This window comes from Littorina saxatilis, linkage group LG16 (assembly GCF_037325665.1).
Source record: "Littorina saxatilis isolate snail1 linkage group LG16, US_GU_Lsax_2.0, whole genome shotgun sequence".
NCBI lineage: Eukaryota > Metazoa > Mollusca > Gastropoda > Littorinimorpha > Littorinidae > Littorina > Littorina saxatilis.
The window spans coordinates 35,392,745-35,402,744 of NC_090260.1; positions in this window are offsets into that span (position 1 = coordinate 35,392,745).

A 10,000-nucleotide genomic window follows, 5' to 3' on the forward strand; every position below is an offset into this window, starting at 1 on the left:
TCAAAGGGATTTAACCCTCAGGGGACTGGTATAAAACAAGTGTAAGTTTAAATTGAGTGTTTGAAATAATATTATTTAGAGACTGTTATTTACGGATAGAAATGTATGATAAGGAATAAATCTATGTCATGATTATTTTTATTTATTTACTTAAACATATTAGTTTTCCTGATAAAGTTTGTTGATCTAAAGATTTACACATTTGACTGAGAAAAGAAAAGACCTATGAAGGTTTGCTCCAAGCCACACACAAAAAAAAAAAAAAAAAGGCAAAAAATAATATTGTAGTAGCAAACCTGCATGCAACTGAGGTTAAAAAAAAAAAAAAAAAAAAAAAACCACGGCGGACTTAAATCGTTTTTTGACAAAAAGTGCTTGAGGGACTTAAGTTTTATGTAGTCTGGTAAAGAATTCCAGAGTTGTGTTGTAGATGGGAGAAATGAGTTTTTGTATAATTCAGTGTTAAACTATGGAACTTTCCTATCTAAAGGTCTGCGCTGGCGATATGGATTTTTAGTTGATATTAATGGTGGCAATATCGCAAGTAAGTAGTTTGGCACCTTACGGTGTACAATCTTGTGAAATAATATCAATTTTTGACGTTTACGCCTCTCTTAAAGTGAAATAAAGCCTGACTCGTCGTACAGTTGTTTGATGGCTTGTACCGCGGACTGCTCCAACAATGGTCTTCATCTTCAAAGCTTCATCTTTGGCGGGAAGTGATGTCTGAAGAGGTTGATATTGTGTGTTAGTGTTAGTGTGTGTGTGTGTGCGTGTGTGTGTGTGAGAGAGAGAGAGAGAGAGAGAGAGAGAGAGAGAGAGAGAGAGAGAGAGAGAGAGAGAGAGAGAGGGGGGGGGGGGGAGTTTTGTGCAATAACGCATCCTTTGAACACTTCTATGACAAATGACCAAAATATCGTTTTTCTAGCTCCTTAGCTCCTTACCCGCCAAGGGTATAGTACCTAGTAAACGCCCACCCCCCACTTTTGGGCAAAACTGGTACATAGGGTGGGTGGGCGTATACAAGGTAGTTAACGGTAATGTCATGTTAACTATCAATTTAAAAAAAAAAACTCATTCTCGCCTAAAATTAATTTTTTTTAATCAATTTTGATATTACAACGTACTCTTTTGCACACGAAGAAAATAAACAAAAACAAACAAATGACAAAGAGTAAAAATAAAATAAAAAAGTAAGGCCTGATGGCGATTTGAACTCGACTAAATCGCGCATCAGGCGAATTCGATAACCGTTCGGCTACGGAATCAGACACCAATCTCTCGCCACTGTAATGCATTAAACAAGACGCAAGCACGCTTTCGCAACACGCCGTTATGATCGAGCATCGGTTGAAATCTTTCGCGAGCAGAAGCTCGTATTTGACCGCAATGCATCGGTGCTTAAATGACACCAATGTGTGTCCAATAGGGACATAAATCTACGAACAATATTTGAACAAGATTTATTCAAACTTGACGGTTTTAATGGACAGTGTTGGTGAAGTTACTGACAGGTAGCGACTTTACAGGAGGGGGATGGGTCCTCTAACTTTTTAGCTCGGAGACAACCCGGTAAGAACTTACCGGTGTTTCATAAATAACACTTAGCAGTTGGCGGACTTATTGAGTTTTACAGGCCAGTATATGAGTTGCAGCTTTTTCAAGAATAAATCTTGTTCAAATATTGTTTGTAGAGAGGAGCAAGCATGAGGAATCTCCTATTCTAAAAATAACCAATTCTGGTAGCTGCCGACCTCCTGGTAAATAAATAATTACTGGGCAGTAAAAATAAATATCGGGCGGTAGTTAAACGACAGTTTGACTCTAAAGGACACAATATTGCAGCTTTTTCAAGAATACGAGCCCTGGGCGGTGCTGCTTTGACATATAACGTGCGCAACACAAAAAGACAGAAGTCGCAGCACAGGCTTCATGTCTCACCCAGTCACATTATTTTGACACCAACCAGTCCTAGCACTAACCCTATAATGCCAGATGCCAGGCGGAGCAGCCACTAGATTGCCAATTTTAAAGTCTTAGGTATGACCCGGCCGGGGTTCGAACCCACGACCTCCCGATCACGGGGCGGACGCCTTACCACTAGGCCAACCGTGCCGGTACAGTTTTACCGATATAAAATTATTAAAGCTGTGGTCTATTTATGACTTTCCGGGGCTACGAGGTTGTAAAATAGAGGTTGAAAAAATTGAGAATTCTGTACAGCAAATGCTACCCGAAACCCCACCTATACGGCGTGTATGACCTTGAGAGCTTCAGTCAACGCTTGAATTTTCCAGTGGTACCATCAGGTTTGCTCTCTCAGAGCTGAGCATATTTGTCGAGAAGAATCGAGCAGAAAAAATAAACGACTTGGCAGGGATTCGAACTCAAGGCCTCGGGGCCTCGAAATGTCGGGGCCGATGTCTTAACCGCTATGCCACTTCACCCGTGTTGTCAAAGATAAAAAAATAAAAAAAAGAAGATAATTTATATCTTTCTACGCTTGAATTCATGCGTTGCAAAAACGTAAAAATTGCCATTAAAATTTGCTTTTATTTGCAAACATGTTTCACGGAATCGCAGTACATGTTTACACCGTCATGCTACACGACATTCGCGCCATGCAAATAGCTGCGATATCTCTATTTACAACATGCAAGAAAAATGACATGAACAGTAATTAAATCTCTCCAAAGCTCTGTGCAGTTGAAAACAGACATCTAAGAAATAGTTATACATGTATTCACTTCTGAACAATAGGCGAATAGAGATATAAATCATGCTGCTTCAAGAATAACATAACATGAATTCATATCAATGTTTTTCCTTCTTTTTCTCGATTGGCGCAGTAGCCTAGTGGTTTAGACTTGCGACACGAAGTCTCGAGGTCGAGATGTTTATTTTTTCCCCTTGATCTCTCTTGAAGATAAAATCCCTGCAAAATTCAAGCGTTGACTGAAGCTCTCAAGGTCATACACGCCGTATATGTGGGGTTTCGGGTAGCGTTTGCTGTACAGAATTCTGTACATGATTTTATCCCTATTTTTCAACCTCAAAGTCATAAATAGACCACAGCTTTAAACACAAGTTCAACATAAAGTAATTGTGAGAACGAAATTGTTTTTTTGTTTTTTTGTTTTTTTTGTTCCCAAAAATTATGTTCATTTGGAAATGCGTTGAGGATAAAGTGATTTGTAAATACAATATGATTATCTTCTTCTTCTTCTTCTTCTGCGTTCGTGGGCTGAAACTCCCACGTACACTTTTTTTTGCACGAGTGGAATTTTACGTGTATGACCTTTTTTACCCCGCCATTTTAGGCAGCCATACGTCGTTTTCGGAGGAAGCATGCTGGGTATTTTCGTGTTTCCATAACCCACCGAACTCTGACATGGACTACAGGATCTTTTTCGTGCGCTCTTGGTCTTGTGCTTGCGTGTACACACGGGGGTGTTCGGACACAGAGGAGAGTCTGCACACAAAGTTGACTCTGAGAAATAAATCTCTCGCCGAACATGGGGACGAACTCACGCTGACAGCGGCCAACTGGATACAAATCCAGCGCGCTACCGACTGAGCTACATCCCCGCTCTCAATATGATTATTCAAAATTACCTTAAAGGAAGTTTTTTCGGGCGCGTTTGAAAATTCACAAAGTTTTAAGTCAATAATAAGTTATGTGAATTATTTGATAGTGATAGCCAAAATGTGTGTTGCTATTTATAGATATGGTTCCCCTCTGGATATTGTGTGCATTTCTGAGAGGGAATTGTTAAATAGAAAAGTTGTATAAAATACATTTAGAAATAGTATTGTTAACGATATAGGTACATTTAAAGTGGAAACATTAATATAAAAAGCAGAAAAAAAATAAACGAAAAATAAAGATCAACGAAGAGGGATACTCCCCGCCAAAAAAAAAAAAAAAAAAAAAAAAAGGATTGAAGCTGCTTGCGTGCAACCGAGATAAAAAAAAAATTAAAAAAAAAGTTCAACATAATCATTTATTCTTCTCCTAACAGTCAGGCCAACAAAGTCATTTGTCATAGGCAGTCATTCGATTCCAAGACAATCATCACAGGTTTGAACCGACCCTTTCGTTTAACCATTCAAAAAACAACAGCAATAACGCTGTTAGTACTTCAGCGCGCTCAACGTTCGCCTTTTTGAACTCTCGATGAGATTTGTTTCTCTGGTGGCAAGCTTACCGTTCACAAACGCATGCGTACTAGTTAGGATTCCCCCAATTTTCGCGACCTTGACCGAATACTCTCGAAGTCATCACTCCGGCGTTCATGCATAGTGGTTAAACTTCGGGAGTTCCCACTTCCGAAAGAGGCCTCTACTTCCAGTGTAGCTGACTTCCTCCTCATGCATACGTCCCTGATTATAACGTACCTGCCTATTATTACTGTGGTAAAAGACTGGAAGAGAGGAAAGGTGAAATTCCTTTGGAAGCAGGGCGTCCTACATCGCCTCTTCATAAAAATGGAAAAGACCTTCAGTCAGGTGAGACTCTCCGTGAGGGTATTTCGAGACTTTCTTACGATGTTTCTAAGACTGGTCATCTTAAGACAAAGAAAACATGGCATTCGTTCTACTGGCCGGGGATGGAGACAGGATGCACTAGGAGGAAGTCAGCAACACTGGAAGTAGAGGCCTCTTTCGGAAGTGGGAACTCCCGAAGTTTAACTTTCCAACTGTTCACAGTACATAAACGCCGGAGTGGTGACTTCGAGAGTGTTCGGTCAAGGTCGCGAAAATTGGGGGAATCCTAACTAATTCGCATGCGTTTGTTAACGGTAAGCTTGCCACCAGAAGAAACAAATATCGCGAGTTCAAAAAGGCGAACGTTGAGCACGCTGTAGTACTAATAGGGTTATTGCTGTTGTTTTTTTGAATAATTAAACGAAAGGGTCGGTTCAAACCTGTGATGATTGTCTTTGAATCGAATGACTGTCTATGACAAATGACTTTGTTGGCTTGAATGTTAGGAGAAGAGTAAATGATTATGTTGAACTTTTTTTTTTTTTTTTTTGGGGGGGGGGGGGGGGGGGGGGAGTCTCAGCTGCTTGCTTAAACCCTTTTTTTTTTCTTTTTTTTTTGCGGGGAGTATCCCTCTTCATTAATCTTTTTTTCGTTTCTTTTTTTCTGCTTTTTATATTAATTTTTCTACTTTAAATGTGGTCGTCTACATTTTTGCTTTTTTTCAATAATCTTATGATTAGATTTCGCTAAAAAGTTATGTCAGATGATGAATGAACCATGGGGGAAAAAGTTATAGAAATAAATATGTGTAAAAAAAAAATTTATTTTTGGGTAGCGTGATTCACGCTTCCAATATTTTGTTTTCTGTTTTCTGAGAACATGTGCTTTGCCTAAAAATACTGACCAATCAAATTCATGTCACTATGCTTATAGCCACGCCCAAACAAGTGCAGCAAGAGTTTGACACTGGAGCGCTGTCCACGCTCTTTTTTAAACGCACGAAATGCACGGGATTTGAGAGGAGTTTTGCGCTTGGCATTTTTCAAATAAGGATATCCTACTATAAGTACTACGTTGGAATACTACAATGAATTTTCAAACGGCTACACTGGCTTCGTCTTGCCTGATCGAAAGGGGGTGCATTGTTGATATTTGTAGATAATAGACTCTGCATGTTAATGGTCAAATGGCGATTTCGGTATAAAAATGTAGACAAGGACCTTTAAATGTACCTGTGTATCGTTAACAATACTATTTCTAAATGTATTTTAAACACGCCCAAAAAACTTCCTTTACGGTAATTTTTAATAATCCTATTATATTTACAAATCACTTTATCCTCAACGCATTTCCAAGTGAACATAATTTTGGGGCACACACAAAAAATCCAAAAAATCAGTATAATCAATTTCGTTCTCACAATAAGTACAACAATTACTGTATGTTGAACTTGTGTTTAATAATTTTATATCGGTAAAACTCTGTTGGACAAACATATACTAGCGGAAAAAAGTTAAGGACGGTTCACACACACAATCACAGCAAAAGAACGAATGAACATATCGTACGGAAATTTGGAACACGTTTATTTCAGTCAATGTGCAACGCAACTGCAAAATTTGGGTTTATTTCATCGAGCCGATTCGATTATTCATGTCCACAAACAGCAGAGGGGTCACAAATAAACATAACAAGTCTTTCATGAGGTCAATAATGGGTGTGTCCGCCACGTTTGCGCTCAAGTTCACCACACCTTGACCGCATAGAGTTCATAAGCTTCGTGAAAAAGGCCTGTGGAATGGCCTGCCACTCCTGTTGGAGCATCTGCAGCAGCTGCTGCAGGTTTCTGGGAGGCTGGTGGTTGGCCCTCACCTGCCTGTCCAGTTCGTCCCATACATGCTCTATGGGGTTCATGTCTGGCGAACAGGCAGGGAAATCCATCCTGACGACCCCGGTTTGCTGGATGTAGTCGTTGACAAGCCTGGCCCTGTGAGGAGTAGCATTGTCATCCTGAAACACGGCGTTTGGGCCAATCTGCTGCAGGGTCGGCAAGACAATAGGGGCGAGAATTTCGTCCCTGTAGCGTTGACCAGTGAGATTCCCGACCACATGGTACAGGGGGGTGCGTTGATGACGGCTGAAGCTCCCCAAAACCATGACAGAGCCCCCGCCGAAGGCCACCCTCTCCTGCACTGTGTCGTCTTCATAACGCTCGCCCTCACGCCTCCAGACCTTGCGCCGGCCGTCAGAATGGTACAGGTTGAACCTGGACTCGTCACTGAATAGGACCTGAGCCCAGTCCCGGCGCGTCCATCTCAAATGGCGGCGACTCCAGGCCAGACGAGCCCGGCGATGAGCCTGTGTCAGCAGGGGACGCACAGCAGGACGACGACTCCGCAGCCGGGCGTCATGCAGGCGGTTGCCGATGGTCCTCTCACTAACGTTGATGTTAGTGGCCTCCCGTAACTGCCCTCTGATGACCTTGCAGGTGGTGGCCCGGTGCTGCAGCGCCTGCCGTTGGATGAAACGATCTTCCCTAGGAGTAGTCTTGTTGGGGCGACCCGACCTGGGCCTCTCCTCGACATTGTTTGTCGTCTGGAACCGTTGATTCAGCCTTACAATGACTGAATGCGATACCCCAAGTTGCCTGGCCACTTCGCACTTGGATACGCCGTCGTGGAGCCAGGCAATTGCTCTTCCTCGGTTGAATGTTGTCAGCTTCCGTCTGGCAGGCATGGTGAGGAGATGGCAGCTCGCAGAAAATCGGCGGCTTATAAAGCCGAGTTCGTGATCACAATTCACACTCGAAGGATTGTCCTTGCATGTGCACAACAATTTTGCCATGTTACCTGCCTTATTCTACCCGTGCGCACGCCAAACAACAGCCTACTTTTTGGCGATTTTGCTATTTTAGTCACGTGCTGCAGCTCTGCGCCCGGGAGTCCCGTTCAGTTTTCCTGCTAACACAGCATAACCTACCCATTGGTGTGTAGCATGCGACAGCCATTTGATTTTGCTGACGAAAGAACAGGGTGTTTTAAACAAATGAAAGTCAACGGGGAAATCAGTGGCCCGTCCCTAACTTTTTTCCGCTAGTATAGATTGGTTATAGGGAAACTTTGAGGTACTGGTAAAGTTTAAAAGGAAGAACATTATGCAGTAGACCGTAAATAACTAAGTTTAGTGACTTGTTCCTTATCAATTTTATTGGGGAAATGTCTGTCAAGAAGTTTAGAAAAGACAATACTGTTCATCGGTGTTTTAATTTGTTTTCCCTCGTTAATTTTTTATTACGATGGCGATGCATGGTTATGTACAGTTAAAAGTCAAGATTCATTTTTTTTGAAAGCCATGGGACAGTTTACGCATTTAAAAAAAATTAACACAGAGGCAAAAACCGGTTGTTGCAGTCTGAATGCAATTGAGGTCTATTAAAAAAAAAGGTTAATAAAAAAAAAAAATAGCTCCCAGCGGCACTTGAACCCAGTGCGTCGGATTGAAATTCCGAATCCGTAACCACTGCACTATGCTACTCGTCTAGGAAAAGCACTATGCAAAGATGTGTTATCGATTATTCAGTCGTGGTAGTTTGAAAACTTAGCATCTTCGCCGAATGACTCGAGCACGTTTTTTTCGGTCAGTAAATGATCGTACTGTCGGTTTTGAGCCCCGCTGTTTCAAGCTTTTCACCTAAATTAAACAAGAATGTCACAGTTCGTGTCTATGGTGCAAGGTAGCCGACCGTCTCATTGAAGCCAAGTTACGACAAATGCTCAATTGACGCATTTCACGTCTTCAATATTGTGTCTGAGCTCATTTCCCAATGAGCTGCCTTTAAAACCAGAATGTCATGCAATTGTAGCATGCGTTGGATGTTTCTTTTAGATGGGTAAGGACCTTTAAGATGCGATATCGTCGTATAAATGATGAAATTAACTTTGAAAGTGGGAACTTCGGAAGCAAAGTTGTCAGCAACTCGGTATGCACGAGCTAACTTGAACGCCGAAGTAGTGGCTTCGAGAGTCCTGAGGTCAAGGTCGAGGAAATTGGGGGAATCCCAATTAGTGCGCATGCGTTTGTAAACGGTAGGCTTGGTGACCAGAAGAAACAAATCTCATCGCGAGTTCGTAAATGGGCGAACGTTGATCGCGCTGTAGCTTTTACTATAGTTGTTGTTTTTGACTGGTTGAACGAAATGGTCTGTTCAAAGCTGTGATGATTGTCTTGAAATTGAATGACTGTCTGTAATAATGATTTTGTTGACCAGAATGTTGGGGAGAATAAAACTTTTTTTGTTTATGTGGTAGCGAAGTCGGTTATGTTAAACCTCTTTTTTTGTTGTTGAATGATTGTGTATCAGTAAAACTGTTTGGTTAGAGCGAAAGTTTTAGGCTACTGGTCAATTTAAAAACTCAAGTTTTGGGGGGAATCAAGATATCAGGTGTAGTGAAAAGAAGATAAGTTCAGTAACTTTCATATCAATTGGGAAAATGTGTGTCCAAATGTTTACAAAAGAAAAATTGTTGTACTTAGGTGTTAGTAAATTATGTTTATCCTCGTTAATTGGGAACAGGATGTATGTTTATGTAAAGTTGAAAGTCAAGATTGGATTTTTTTATCCTACGCGCGTGTGTGCATGTGTGTTAGACATAGAACACTTTATTATCTCAAATTCGAGAAACTCGGGTGTGGTGAATCACAAAAACAACATAAAACGTAAGAAAATAAATACAATATCGAGGCGCAAATAATCAGCTCATAATAGTGTGTGTGTGTGGGGAGGGGGTGGGGGTGCACACACACACACACACACACACACACACACCGTTGAACACACACACATACACACACACACGCACACAAACAAACGCACAATTATGCCCGCACACACGCACGCACAGGCACTCGCACAAATACATACAAACACTTTCTCACACACGCACACACACACACACACACACACACACACACACACACACACACACACACACACACACTGACACACACACACACACAAACACACACCCTTCCCCCAACACACATGTGCGCGTGTGCACTGCAAACGAATGAATAAATGAACAGACGCACACCTACACACGCACGCACGCACGCACGCACGCACACACACACACACACCCACACCCACACACGCACACGCACACACACACACAAACACACACTCACACATGCACACACAGACGCCCATTTACATAGAAACACCCCCTCCTATAAGCGGGGATGAAATTTTAAGAGTGGTGGCCAGTGACCCAGAACGAACAAAAGTCAAAGTTGGCAACTCAGGTTTGTATTCAGGAAAATGTACACGAAATGCACGCACGAGATACGACTTTTCTTTCTATTTTCTCTCTTTGGGACTTTCATTTGCGTTAGATCGGTTTTATATGAAAAACCGAAGAAAAGCCCTGCTAAGCTACTCACAAAAAGTTAAGGATCACTTGCACACAAATTCATAACTTTCCAAATAAGAAAGCCAATGCGTTGGTATTTGGCA